General features: G+C 34.4%; 2 long non-coding RNA genes across 6 annotated transcripts; one reads left to right on the top strand and one right to left on the bottom strand.

Moving 5' to 3' along the window:
• Positions 1-53: 53 nt before the first annotated feature.
• LOC140871031 (uncharacterized) lies at positions 54-1139 on the top strand. Its single transcript, XR_012147589.1, has 3 exons — positions 54-347; positions 443-671; positions 795-1139. It is a non-coding gene; the product is annotated as an uncharacterized lncRNA (long non-coding RNA).
• A 4067-nt stretch (positions 1140-5206) lies between these two features.
• Positions 5207-9802, bottom strand: LOC140871010 (uncharacterized). 5 transcript variants are annotated; one of them, XR_012147585.1, is made up of 10 exons: positions 9707-9802; positions 9157-9364; positions 8949-9029; positions 8818-8877; positions 8289-8345; positions 7451-7606; positions 7202-7322; positions 5823-5925; positions 5389-5554; positions 5207-5232 (listed from the first exon to the last, which is right to left on the bottom strand). It is a non-coding gene; the product is annotated as an uncharacterized lncRNA (long non-coding RNA). The 5 variants fall into 5 exon arrangements; XR_012147582.1 differs by having other exon boundaries at positions 8289-8333; positions 8807-8877; positions 8949-9364; XR_012147584.1 differs by having other exon boundaries at positions 7451-7553; positions 8289-8333; positions 8807-8877; positions 8949-9364.
• Positions 9803-13322: the final 3520 nt, after the last annotated feature.

Here is a 13322-nt window from a genome sequence, read left to right as displayed (position 1 = left end):
TAAGCCATTTGCGTAGGATTATTGACGCCGGAGATGTTCAATGTGTACTCAACTTAAGAATAAATCGCAACGCCTTTGGGAGGCTTTGTTATCTCGTTAGTAATATAGGTGGAGTAGCTGATTCCAGATATGTGACAGTGGAGGAAAAAGTAGCAATGTTCTTGTCCATTTTGGCGCACCATAAAAAAAACCGTGTCGTTGGGCACGATTATATCCGTAGTGGTCAAACCATCAGCTGTTACTTCCATGAAGTGCTTCACTCTGTTTTGAAGTTACATCTTCTTCTTCTTATCAAGCCAAGCGCGGTTGATGAAAACTACACAAACGACAACTGGAAATGGTTCAAGGTATAACTTCATTCTTAGTTTTCTTTTTTACGAAAAGGTTGTTAATCCATATTTCTGTTTTTTGCATTGTGACATTTTTTTCCTTCCAATTATAGGGCTGTCTTGGTGTATTAGATGGGACAGATATTTCGGTTCATGTACCTATACAAGAGAAAGCGAAGTATCGAACTAGAAAAGGAATATTAGCTGTGAACGTCCTCGGAGTATGCGATTACAATATGAAATTCATTTATGCTTTGACTGGGTGGGAGGGCTCCGCTGCAGATGCTTGAGTTCTTCAAAATGCTTTAACGCGAGAGGATGATGCTTTAAAGGTTCCAGTAGGTAAACTAAAGATGTTTATTTATTATACCAACTTTGAACTTTGTTTGACAATCTGATAAATATATGCAGACAAGTATTTGGAGATAAAGATGTGTAAGTTGCTTTTCTTCTATGATGATGTAGGTTGTTATTATCTTTGCGATAATGGATATGCAAACGTGGAGGGATTCCTAACTCCATATAGACGAGTAAGGTATCACAGGGACGCTTGGGGTCATCGTGCTTCTAGACCAGAAAACTACAATGAGTTATTTAATTGGAGGCACTCCCAAGCTCGGAATGTAATCGAAAGAGCTTTTGGTTTTTTGAAGAAAAGATGGGCCATCCTTCGAAGTCCTTCTTTCTATCCTTTGAAAGTGCAGAACCAGATCATTCTTGCTTGTATTTTGCTGCATAATTTTATCCGCTCTCAAATGCCAGATGACCCATTAGAGGAAGTTGACGAAGAATATGGATGTTTGGCTGAAGAATCCCCGGTTTCATCACAACAGTTCAAACTTCTGAGATGTGGGATGATCGGAGAGCAGCTCGCACTTGCAATGTGGAACACCAATAATTAAAATTGAACTTTGCATCTGATTGATGTCTTCGTTTCGTGTGTTGTTTGTTTTTTTTAACATGTATTTCTTTTAAAAAAACAATGCAATATGTTTCCAGATTATGTGAAGTGACTTTATGGCTTCTTTTATATGTCATTGTTCAATCTTTTACTGAATTTTAATGTTTATCAATAAAATTGTGTGAACATGAATTGATCATTTTGACGCATTTGTGTGTTTTCTTGACATATTAATTATAGCTCCACATGGACAGTGGCGCGAGCTCAGCCAGTGGGGTTAGGGTGCTAAATAAAACTAACAAGACGAGACGTAGTTGGAGTCCTCGTGAAGAAGAATGTTTGATACAATCTCTGAAGGACTTAGTCCTAAAGGGTTGGAGAAGTGAGAATGGCTTCAGAGCAGGATATTTATCGGTACTCGAACAAGAAATGAAGAAGGCAATTCCTGGTTGTACGTTACGTGGAAGTCCACATATAAACTCGAAGATGCATGTGTGGAAGAAAACATATAGTTCTTTGGTGACTATTTTAAGTCGCTCTGGAGTTGGTTGGAAAGAATCGAACCACATGATCGATGCTAACGATGAAACATGGGAGTCAATTGTTAAGGTATTCTCTACAAACCAAGTAAAAATAATTAATTTTAAGTCAAAAGCAATGTATACTTATTACTAATGCAGGCAGATCCAAAATTCAAGACACTGAGGCACAAGCAATGGACGCTCTACGATGACTGGTGTGAAATATTCGGTTACGAACGAGCAGCTGGTGATCATTCTAAAGGCTATCATAGTGTGCTGCAATAGGTTTTGCAGATGAAACAAATTGATGTGGTCAACTTTGAATTTCCAAGTTCAAACATTCCAACAGACATTGAAGATTCAGTTTCTGAAAATGAATCTCCAGCTTCCAAACCAACAACATGTGCCACTTCAAAAATTAAGAAACGAAAAGCCACTTGATGGTGATGAGTCAGTAGTCAATGCACTAAACAACATTGCTCATATCACAAAAGATACTTTAGGTGTGTTGGTGAAGGGACTTGTTGATGTGGAGAAAATTTCAATTACTCAAGACAAGGTGTTTGAGGCATTAGAGGGGATGATTGAATTCACAGACGACCAGAAGATTGTTGCTGCGTAGTTGTTATTCAATAACCACAATGATTTAGCCCTCTTCAAATGCCTTTCTGAAAAAGGAAGAACTGCGTTGGTGAATAAAATTTTGAATGATCAGTAAGGGTTATTTCACCAATCTGATTTTGGCCATTATCACCATCAAATCTGTTTTTGAAGGTATAACCACCCAATTGTCGAGTTCCTTTCTCGACTAATGTAGTTTTGTCGTGCGTGGTATTATATGTTGTCGTACTCATATCGAAGCTTGTATGTTGGTGGAAAATGAACCTACGTTTTGATTGGATTTTTTGGTGTAATGAATGGTGTCGTTAACGTAATGAATTATGTTCTTACACTTTTTTCTTGCATTACGTGTAAATTCATCCCAGCCTATTTAAAATTAACAATGTACTGAATCCATCTTTGCAACATGTCTTATCATTAACGATGTTTCAAAACTCAACTGATTATGAAATTTGATTAACTCTGTTCAATGGATGGTTGTATTTATGCACCTTGTATATATGTTTAAGACAAATATTCTTCCAATACTTAATAACCAAAATAAGTTGTCGGTTATTGTGATGAGGCTATAAATAAAGTGTTGTTAAATATATTTTTGTCGCAGCACAAACACGAAATTATCTTGCAAAAAAAAGGTCTAGTACTGAAAATCGATAAAGCTATATGAAAAGTCTGTTTTCTTCGTAGCGCAAACACATATTTATCCTTGAACGTACATATTACACAATAAATACAAGAAAGTTTGGTGATTGCCCTACCGATAATTCGAACACTGGCGTTTACATATTTTCATAGCCACTACCGCATTGTTATGCCAAAAATAGTAGGATATACTTGGTTACAATGGATACTAACTTAGATGTTGTAACCGCGATGCCAAAACATTGAAAAATATGGTACAAAAGAGGATGCACAATCACCAAATCGTACTTATGATCACGGGACACCATAAGCCATAAACTCTACTTAAGAGATTGAGTTCGACGACTGCGCGCTGCGTGGGTAGTAGGAGTCACTAGTGGTATCGTCGCTGATCAAAATAGTAGCATCGTTACTTTTGGCAACAGCTCCCTTAGCTTCTGATTTTTCTCCTTCTTCATTAATCGTGGATGGAGCAGCTGACATATTTGGATTGGTTTCCTTGCTGTCATCTACAACCTTGAACACATCTTGTACTGGAATACTAGTATTGTCATCAGTTGGTGGTGGATCATTGTCCTCATCTTCGGAGGATATGTGGACAATGTCGTCATTTTCATCTTCTAAGTCACTAGATAAAAGAATAATTTCAACATGGAAGCCATCTATGTCGTCGGATGCAGCTGGCTTGGAGGAAGAGTTTGGAGAGTCGGCCATTTTATGTGTGAAACAATGAAGTTCACAAGATACGTAAATATATATCTGTCTATATCACAAATGTGAGCATTAGTTAATGATCCCAACCACCAATACGTAAAGGACTTGTGAAAACAAATATTTTAACACTATCATTGATTATAAAATTATCCTCACAGGGAGGTGGTTGTGCATCACTTCCATAATCAATCAAATAAATATTGTGTTATGAAAAATTTCACAAGTTGTCAGATAAGTGTCGAAGTCATCATCTGCAGAAGAAATAAGTCACACAGTTGTGTCTTACACACGCAGATTGTAACACCCCAAAAATTTATTACCGGATTAATTGACAATTAAAATAATTATTGAGTGGATAAAATAATTGTTGTGGTCAACTGAGTTACATAGTGTATTTTATAAAATGCACGTATCAATTAGTCAATAAGATTGACTATTTTTGGATATCTGGTAATATTGACATTTTTGAGATAATTATTGAGATATCGAAATTAAAATAATTATTTATGCCAGATAATTTAATTTAGAAGAATATTTGACCGAGTTGACTGGTAAAAGTCTTTGTTGACTGGTCATGGTCTAAGTGAGACTCAATAATTAATTTGATAAATTATAAGTCTAATTGACTGGCCAAATCAACAATTTCATAAAATAGTGCACTAGTAGAAAAATCGCGTAAGACTTCGGTTAATAACCGAAGTCGTAGGAACTTAATTACCGAAGTAGTGTCACGTGAAGTAATAGGATACTTTTTTACTTCGCTGAATCGCCGAAGTCTTATACCTTAAATTACCGAAGTCTTTGGTCATTTTTTGGAGGCAGAATTGGACCGGTGCCGAAGTAAAAACATATATTTTACTTCGCTCATTTCATCAGTTACGAAATCAAACATATGCTTATACTTCGGTAATTAATGAATTTAATGAAGTAACAACTATGATTATACTTCGGTTCGTATACGAAGTGAAAGATTGTGTTTTACTTCGTTAATTTCTTTTATCACCGAAGTAAAATGCAATCTTCTACTTCGCTTATTAATGAAATTACTGAAGCCATAGATTAGCTTTTACTTCATCAATTTCATTAACAGACGAAGTAATATAATATCTTTTACTTCATATATGAAGCCATAGAATAGCTTTTACTTCATCAATTTATTATTTTGCTTCATCGATTAGTGAAATTGTCGTTCCACTACATTAAAATTTAGATACAATAATTACACAATATAAATATATTTTTGAAATTTAAAATAGACTAATAAGGTTCATAATTTATTCATCTCAAAACAACGAACATCCATGAATTCACAAGTATATCCACCAAAATAACCCAAAAATATGCATGTATCCACAACTATTTCCACAAAACTAAAAGTGCATCTATAAAAAATAATCAAATTCTAACTATATAAACACTATGGAAAAAAACTATACATTAATACATCCTTCAACATAAGATCTATCATATTTGCTGTTGTTCCCTCACGCCAATGCCTCCAAACCTGAATCAATCGAGAGACATATATCCATTATCAATAACTAGTACTTGCAACAAACTTAGAATGCAAAGATTTGAGACATTTATATAATTTGAATTGAATTTGAATTTAGGTGTTAAAACAAACAATACCAGGAGTAAGTTTCTGGATTTTACTCACCGAACTTAGCAGGTCTTCTAGTTTCTACCCATTCCTAAAAGAGTTATTCTTTTGTCCGGTCAAAATTTCAAAGATCAGAACTCCGAAGCTGAACGCATCCAATTTAATGGAGAACTGGCCATGCATTGCCTATTTCAACGCCATATATCCATTGAAGTTATATTCACTGAAATTAAAAAAAAATCATGGAATCAGTACTAAATCAATTCACAAATGCTGCCTCAAAAAACATTTGGGTGGAGTTATATTTACTTGGTATTGTTATCAAATTTGGCTTCAGACTGATTGTCATCCATCATCTATGATTATTAACTTAGGAGGAGTTCAACCATTCACCAGACTACTTGAACAAACAAAAACATGATATTTTACACAGATGATGTAATATTTCAAATACATTAAATATTACTGAAATTATCTTAAGAGAAGGAGACCTATTTATTTCTTCCTTGACTCCCTCGGCAATAACATCCGTATAAAAAGCATCTCACGTGCACCATTTGAACCAATTCAATGCATCAGGCATCTGTACTAAGACTAAGAACAAATTTATGAGAGTGAGAAATAAGGACTATGTATATTAACGCACACATGTTATTTTACATATCAGAAGCTTATTGATGGAATTTTATGCTCAGTTTCTAAATCAATAGCTACTGCAGACTGTGATATATAAATCCAAACCATTGAGCCACAACTCGAGCTCTTCCATATAGTGATTCAACAACAAATGTTTTAGCAGCAAATAAGGCACATTTCAAGCAACCCACGCACTTGACTTCATAGACAAAAACAACCAGGTACGCTTTCTTCATGTGATGACTGATAAATAATATTTCTTTAGGTTTCAGTTTTTTTTTTGAAACAATCATAATTTAAAGGTTAATATTTTCTATAGAAAGAAACGATATGAAAATTTTAAGGGATAGTGAAGCTTAAAAGAAGGGGAAAAAGATCTACATACACATAAAAAATGGAAGAGATCGTGATGCTTGAGGCTTCTGGATCTCAAGGAAGAATCGATCGTGCTGCTTGAAATCACGATTACTTATGAGTTGAGCATTTTTGCAGAAAATTTGCTTAAGCAGGAGATCGAATCTAATCTTGCATCAGAAGGTATATCCCATGAGCAACATAAATTTCAAAGGCAACGTATAATTTAAATGAATTGTGTATTTATGTACTATTTCAGCTAACGTATCTAATTCTTACTCCCATAATATATCATTTCAGAATGCATCAAGAATAAGCTCACAAATCCAAATCATCCAATTCACAAAAAACAGAACAAAGATACCGCAATCCAAAACAAACTTTGAGCCGAAACTATCATGTATAAAATAAACACTCGTTAAGATTTCATTTTCCAGCAGGTCTGAAGATTTCGGTTTCAAAACTTGACACATCATATTAAGCAAAAACAGAGAGGACCAAGTAGGATGTTGTTGCCTAATTTACCACAGCCATACATAACAACTTCCAAAAGAATACTAATCTTCTTCCGGAGTCCTAAAAAGTCATCAAATATAATCGAATCATGTTTATATGAAATATAAGCTCATCATTTTTCAGGCTTTAAACTAGCAACCGGAGCACACATGTTGCATGTGTATTATATTACACAATATCATAAATTACATGTGTACCATAAAAGTTCATTTCAAGGTTTAGCATGATAATGGATTTAATATTCAAACGTTAAGTTTCAATATCAAATCACATTTTATTATAAAGGAAAATGGAGCAAATATCAGTTTGGAGCAAATACCTCCAAAGAAACACCTAGTCTATTGAAAGGCACAGGAAAAATTACCGCAAGGATCCAACAGATTTAAGTCAGTAACATCCTGAAGCATGGACTGACAATTGTACACATGCTGAATGGCATCAGGAGGATCAAGAACCGTCACCTCAGGATGTGTACGTTTATAATCCTTGAGAAGGTGTAAAATAACGATTAGAAAGGCAAAATGAGCGAAAGATGATCACAAAAGAAACAAGATGCTGCATGAGAATGTCTATTCCATCACAATAAAAAATTAAATTAACTCTTTATAGTCACCTTTTTGCGAGCTTCATCAACCAACATCTTGTCTTGCTTCAGAAAAACAACAAGCTCCTCATCTAAAGCAGTCTCTGCTTCAGCAGCAACCACATTTCTTGTGCTGTAAGAATACTACGCTCTTGAATATTTGTTCCAGAATTCTTTCTTAGTCATCTGGAATAGAAGAGTAAAATTAATTTTTTAGTGATTCATCGTTATGGCAATACATAACAAACACCTGAATCACACTATATCTTCAAGGCTTTTGCAGAAGGAAAAGTATATATTCTTAAACCTTACTATACAAACCACTTTGCCCAGGCAGCATTTTGAAGACGATAACTGTGTTGTAACCACGAAATATCATACAAAAATAACTTTCAAAGAAATGACAATTTTAGTTTATGTACATAATTCATATAAATTAACAAAATTTGACAAACTAACTTTAACTGATTCTTTGGAACAAACCATTAAATAGTGCCATACAAAAATGGAATTAATTTGAAACAAATTAACAGATAGGTTATTTAAAAAATTAAACTTCTTTCTATCATCATTAAATCACCTGGTCTCGTCTTCGAAGCTCTATGTTCGACTCATTACAAGATAATTATAATATGATTAAATTTTAAGGCATCTAGACCCAGGTAAAAGAACCATGAATGAAGCATAAAAATTTCAGAAAACCCACTAAAAATTACAATAGGACGTGCGGAGAACATCACATCAACCATAAACTTTACTAGTGTACCAACGAGTGAAAGGGAGAAGTCAGTGAAAAAAAAGCACAAGAAAATATTTGGCAAACAGAAAAATCTCAAAATATGATAAGAATTTTTTTAGGTATTTTAACCTTGTTTCGGACAAAATTCAAATATGCTTGACGAACAGTTGGTTTCTCGGCAAATATCTGAACAAAAATTCAGAATCCACATGTTAAAAAAGAGCACAGATGCATATGATAAAAATACTTCAATCATTAAATAATAATTATAATTTACTTGTGACAAAAAGCAAAGCAAAGAAAGAGGCAAACAAAAGAAAAATATATTTTCAACTGTTCTCTTCTCCTACCACGCATCTGTCATTGATTTGTTTTAAACATTCACCCTAAATACAAAAATTTAAACTGAAGAGTGTTTACTGATTGGTAAGCTTTTACGCAAACCTGGTTTCATGTTTCGTCCGAACACAACCTAAGTAAAATTAACTAACTGAGAAATCATATCAAGGTGATAAAATACTAGAAGCTTGCAAATACTATTCTTTCAGTTAAGAACAAACCATAATCAATCAAATTGGAAAGTATCAAATAATATAAATATTTAATCCTACGTCTAAACAAAATTGAGGAAAGAAGCGAATACTTACTGAATACTTACTGTTATCGCATATACTACACATTTGGTGATGAATTTCTCGATAATCTTTAATTCTTAAGCCTGCATATATTTCAGAGTTATTTTACAAACAAAGTAACATATATAATCATTAAGAAGTTCATAAAGTTTACCTAAAAAAAGGTTTACAAAGTTGACGTGCAAATAAGTTAGAATCCATGGAGAAAGTAAAATAAACGAATTATAAATTTATCCTATGGAAATAAAAAAAAAATAGTCAGAGAGACAATCTGCATAAAAAGAAATGTAAATAGACAGATTACTCCAAATAAACCCCAAAAAATAGTATTATCAAAAATCAAAGTACAGTAATCAACTGACAAGGTTGTGGGGTTTTTGAGGTTCCACTTGCAAATAAACTGAGTCATACAATGAGTACTCAACACCTTCATAAAGGAATGATTCATAAAAACATGGAGCTTTGTGTCTGTCTGTCGGCTCTTTCCTTCAACCATTTAAATTCAGGTTCCTCAAGTCCGTCTCCCTCGAGATGAGACATGCCTTGCAACTAATAATCCGCCCCTCTAATCTAAAGAATCACAAAAGGACACATCAAACATTATTGAAATTCAACATGCCCAGCACACTATAATTTTTAGTAACTGAAAAAAAAACACAAACCCAACCCATAAGTAAAAAAAAACATTTTTTTAAAAGTATTAAAATAAAAAATCGAAAGGGGCGTAGCATGATAAACATAAACACGACGACAAAAATCAACGGTAGAGACAGAAATTTGTAATCGTCCAAAAAACAACTGAACGAGAGGGAGAAAACTTAAACCCTACTCGAAAATCGTAGCCCCTCATAAACAAATCTCTAGCAAGGAAGACAATGTGCGAAAATTAAAATGTTGGGTAGACTCATGTACATCGATTGTTGCGTTCCAAAAAAAGCCCTTTGTGCTAGAGAGAAAGGGTATCGCTGTTATAAATCAACTGACAAGGATGAACGACGTGCACGAAAGAGAGATGGGATTACATTTAAACACCGAATTGATACAAAAATAGAAGGCTTCAAATAATCGATTTTTGAATTCAAGTGTTGACGAGAAGATTTCGGCGACGGACGAACATCAGAGACAGAATCGGCGTCCTGGGTCTTAGAGAGAAAGGGGATCGAATCATCGAAAGGGAAAAGTTTTTTATGGGTTCATTTTTTTACTTCAGCAAATATATATTATAAATTTATTTGTTATTTTTTACTTCATCAAAATTATAATGCCGAAGTAAATTCTTACTTAAAATGAGTAGTGAAGCCCGTGTTTTTTAAAATCTGAAGTATAAAATGCTTTTTTACTTCGCCAAATTTATTATAGAAGTCTATTGTTATATATTACTTCACAATTTTTAATCGCCGAAGTAAAAAATGACGAAGTAAAAACCCAAAATTCTACTAGTGAGTGTTAATAGTTGTGGGGTGTGTGTACCAGAAAAATATCATAATAAAGACTAATTTTACCATTTGGATATCAAAAAAAATTAGTCCGGATCAGAAAATTATTGATTTTATATAGATCTCAAAAATCATACTGAAACACACTCAAGAAAACACATATCAAATATTTTCTCCCGAATTTTTTCGGAATTCTTGACTTTACTATAGCAGTCCACGTTTTTGCCTTTGTCGGCCGTTCGCCAGAGCTCCGATGAAAAATCCGAACGATCACTTTGTAGCTGAGATCAAGAAGATTCTATTGGTACCAAGAAATCAAAGATCCGACGGTTGGATCGCCGGGAAATTGACAAAGAACAGTCGGAATTTGCGCGTGTACTGTTCATCATCTTCTTCGTCTGAAAATTCAAGATTCAAGCTTGTTTTTGTTAGTTTTTGAGTTGCTAAATGGTAGTAGGATGTGTGAAGATCATTTACCAAGCTTTTTTCAGCATTTTTCGTGAGAAAATCGAACGGATCTGAGCTCGCAAGCTCACGCCGCCGCCGGCTGTTTTTCTCTGATCTACGCCGCCTCGGTGGTCCGATCCAGTCGTGGCCTAGTTCTTTGGAATCGTCTCATCAAGATCTACAAGCCAGTAAAATTTCAGAATTTTTGGAGCTGTTTTGCGATTTTCCGACGACCACCGCCGCGCCGCTGCCATCGCCGCCGTCTTCTCCGGCGAGCCACCGACCTCCGAAGTGTTAACCATTTTTGACCAGTTCGACGTGATAGAACCGAATATCCAAGTTTCAATTCGAGATTCAAAATCGTTAAGCGGTAAGAGCGCAATAAAGTTCGATAATTTTTGGTCAAAGTTTGACCAAAGTTGACCAGGGTTGACTTTTGACCGTTATGTGATTTTTCGAAGATTGGAAGCTAGTTGAGAATAATTAGAGGTAGAAATCAGCAGTTTAGGAATTTGAGCTTCCAAAATTGGATAGTTATGAGATTTTCGAGTCCCGTTACGCGCAACCACAATCGTATTGGTTTTTCGTGCGTTTTAAACGCAATGGCATGTTATACCCTTCCTTGCTCACACCGTTTAGATAAGTATATTCACTGTTTTGATGATTAAATTGTGTTGTTGCATTTGTGTGTGGATATGATAGCTCAAATTTTAACTCAAGCATTATTCACGTTTTTATGTATTGTGGATGATTTTTCTGCCATGACTAGGTCTTAATTGTTGTTCAATGATTGATGGTTGGATTAGGTCCCTTTGGATGTTGGTTTAAGATGTCTTGAACTCGTGTCGGCTAGGTGAACAGTTGGATGGTTGTAAGGGTGGTCTATCTAGCGGGCAGCTCAGGCAAGGCTCGGGCGAGTGGGTTGTCCGGGTCGGGTCAAGTGTATTAGGGTATATGTTATGGTTTGGGTCCGAATTATTTTATTTTGGGCCATGTAATTTATTTAAGAGTCTAAGTATTTAGTTTATTCTTTGGGCCAATTTTGTTATTGGACCTAAGATGTTCATTGGGCTTAAGTTAGTTATTGAGTCTAAAATGTTTATTGGGTTTAATTTATTTATTGGGCTTAGTTAATTATTTGGGATAAAGTGTTATTTGGGCTTGAATGAATTGATTTAGTTATTGAGTCAAGCTTATTGAGTTTAAGATAGTTATTAGAGGTTTAATTTAATAATTGAGCTAAATTTGTTAATGGGCTATGTTCTAAGTTGTTTAGTTATTTGTTTGGGCTAAGTTCTAAGTTGTACTAAGTACTATTGGGACAATCTAAGTCTAATTGAGTCATTTTAAGTGTGATTGAGCTAGTTTAAGTATTTTTGGGCCAGTATAAATGTTAATGAGTCAGTCTAAGTTTATGAGCTTTAGTTAAGGGGCATCAACTCGAACTAGTCAGTGGCAAACAAAATAGTCCGTAAATATATATTTAATAGATGTATATGTATATTTTGATATAAGTATGATTTTTATTATGAAAAATAAATTAAATATATATTTACGGGCAAAATTTTAAGAAAATGATATTTCTAAGTATATGATTCATGCATGTATTTTATGATGAGATAACAGACATATAAAGAAAAATATTTTTGGGAAGTTGAAGTGATTTGTGACAAACACGGGACTGAAGGTCAAGATACCGGGCCCGATAACCTTTTCACTTACGATTATGAGCCTATGGATCCCCAAAGGTTGGGTGAAGTGACATAGGGCATTAGGGGTACACCCCACAGGCCGCCACCAGGTACGATGATTTAGATTGATCAATCGAATTAGGTTACACTTCACTGATATGACCCACAGAAAAATAATTTTTATGTTTATGACATGTCAATGCTTATGTTATGTATTATGTTACGTATTATGTTATGATATAGATTACTACGCAGTTTATGCATACGATTTTACGATCATGCATGCATTAGAATCCTCAGGTTATTTTCATATATGTTATGTGCTTGCATGTGGTTTTATTTAGTAGTACTCGTTATTAAGGTAGAGCATGCTGGGCCTTTAGGCTTACTAGATCTAAATGGTGTGCAGGTGAGTTTTATGTTATTCAGGAGGTTGTGGTCCCGACTGGTGGTGAAGATCTCTGTGCATCCGTGGCGAGCTAGCACACCTGTGACCTTCTCCAGCTCATGTTTTAGTTGATTTAGTTTATGATGAGATATTTTATGTATTGACCTATTTTCCGCACATGTTTACTATTTTTCATTAGTTTGCATACTTTTGAGATTATAGTCGTTTGCATGGATTTTAACCTGTTCGAGTTTTTAAACTTTTAAGATGCAATAGATTTTTATTATGCATTAAATTTTATGAAAATCTATTTAAGTATAGATGCATATATGTATGGGCATATATGTAATATTTTTTTAAAAAAAAATTCCTTCGAGTTTGGTTCGTTTCATTTGGTATCGGAGCAAGGTCCTTGGAGGGTTGGCTAGCCTGCTACGTGGAGCTCAGAAGTCGCACTGCCAATCTGTGAGTTTTAAATGCTTTTAATTATGTTCTAAGAATGGGACCCTTGAGTTAGATTTTTCACTGAATTTTTGTTATAATGGTTTTAAATTAAAATACTTAGT

This window comes from Henckelia pumila, unplaced genomic scaffold, assembly GCF_033568475.1.
Source record: "Henckelia pumila isolate YLH828 unplaced genomic scaffold, ASM3356847v2 CTG_298:::fragment_3, whole genome shotgun sequence".
Lineage (NCBI taxonomy): Eukaryota > Viridiplantae > Streptophyta > Magnoliopsida > Lamiales > Gesneriaceae > Henckelia > Henckelia pumila.
Note: the sequence above shows the minus strand (reverse complement) of the source record. Positions and strands in the feature narration are given on the sequence as shown.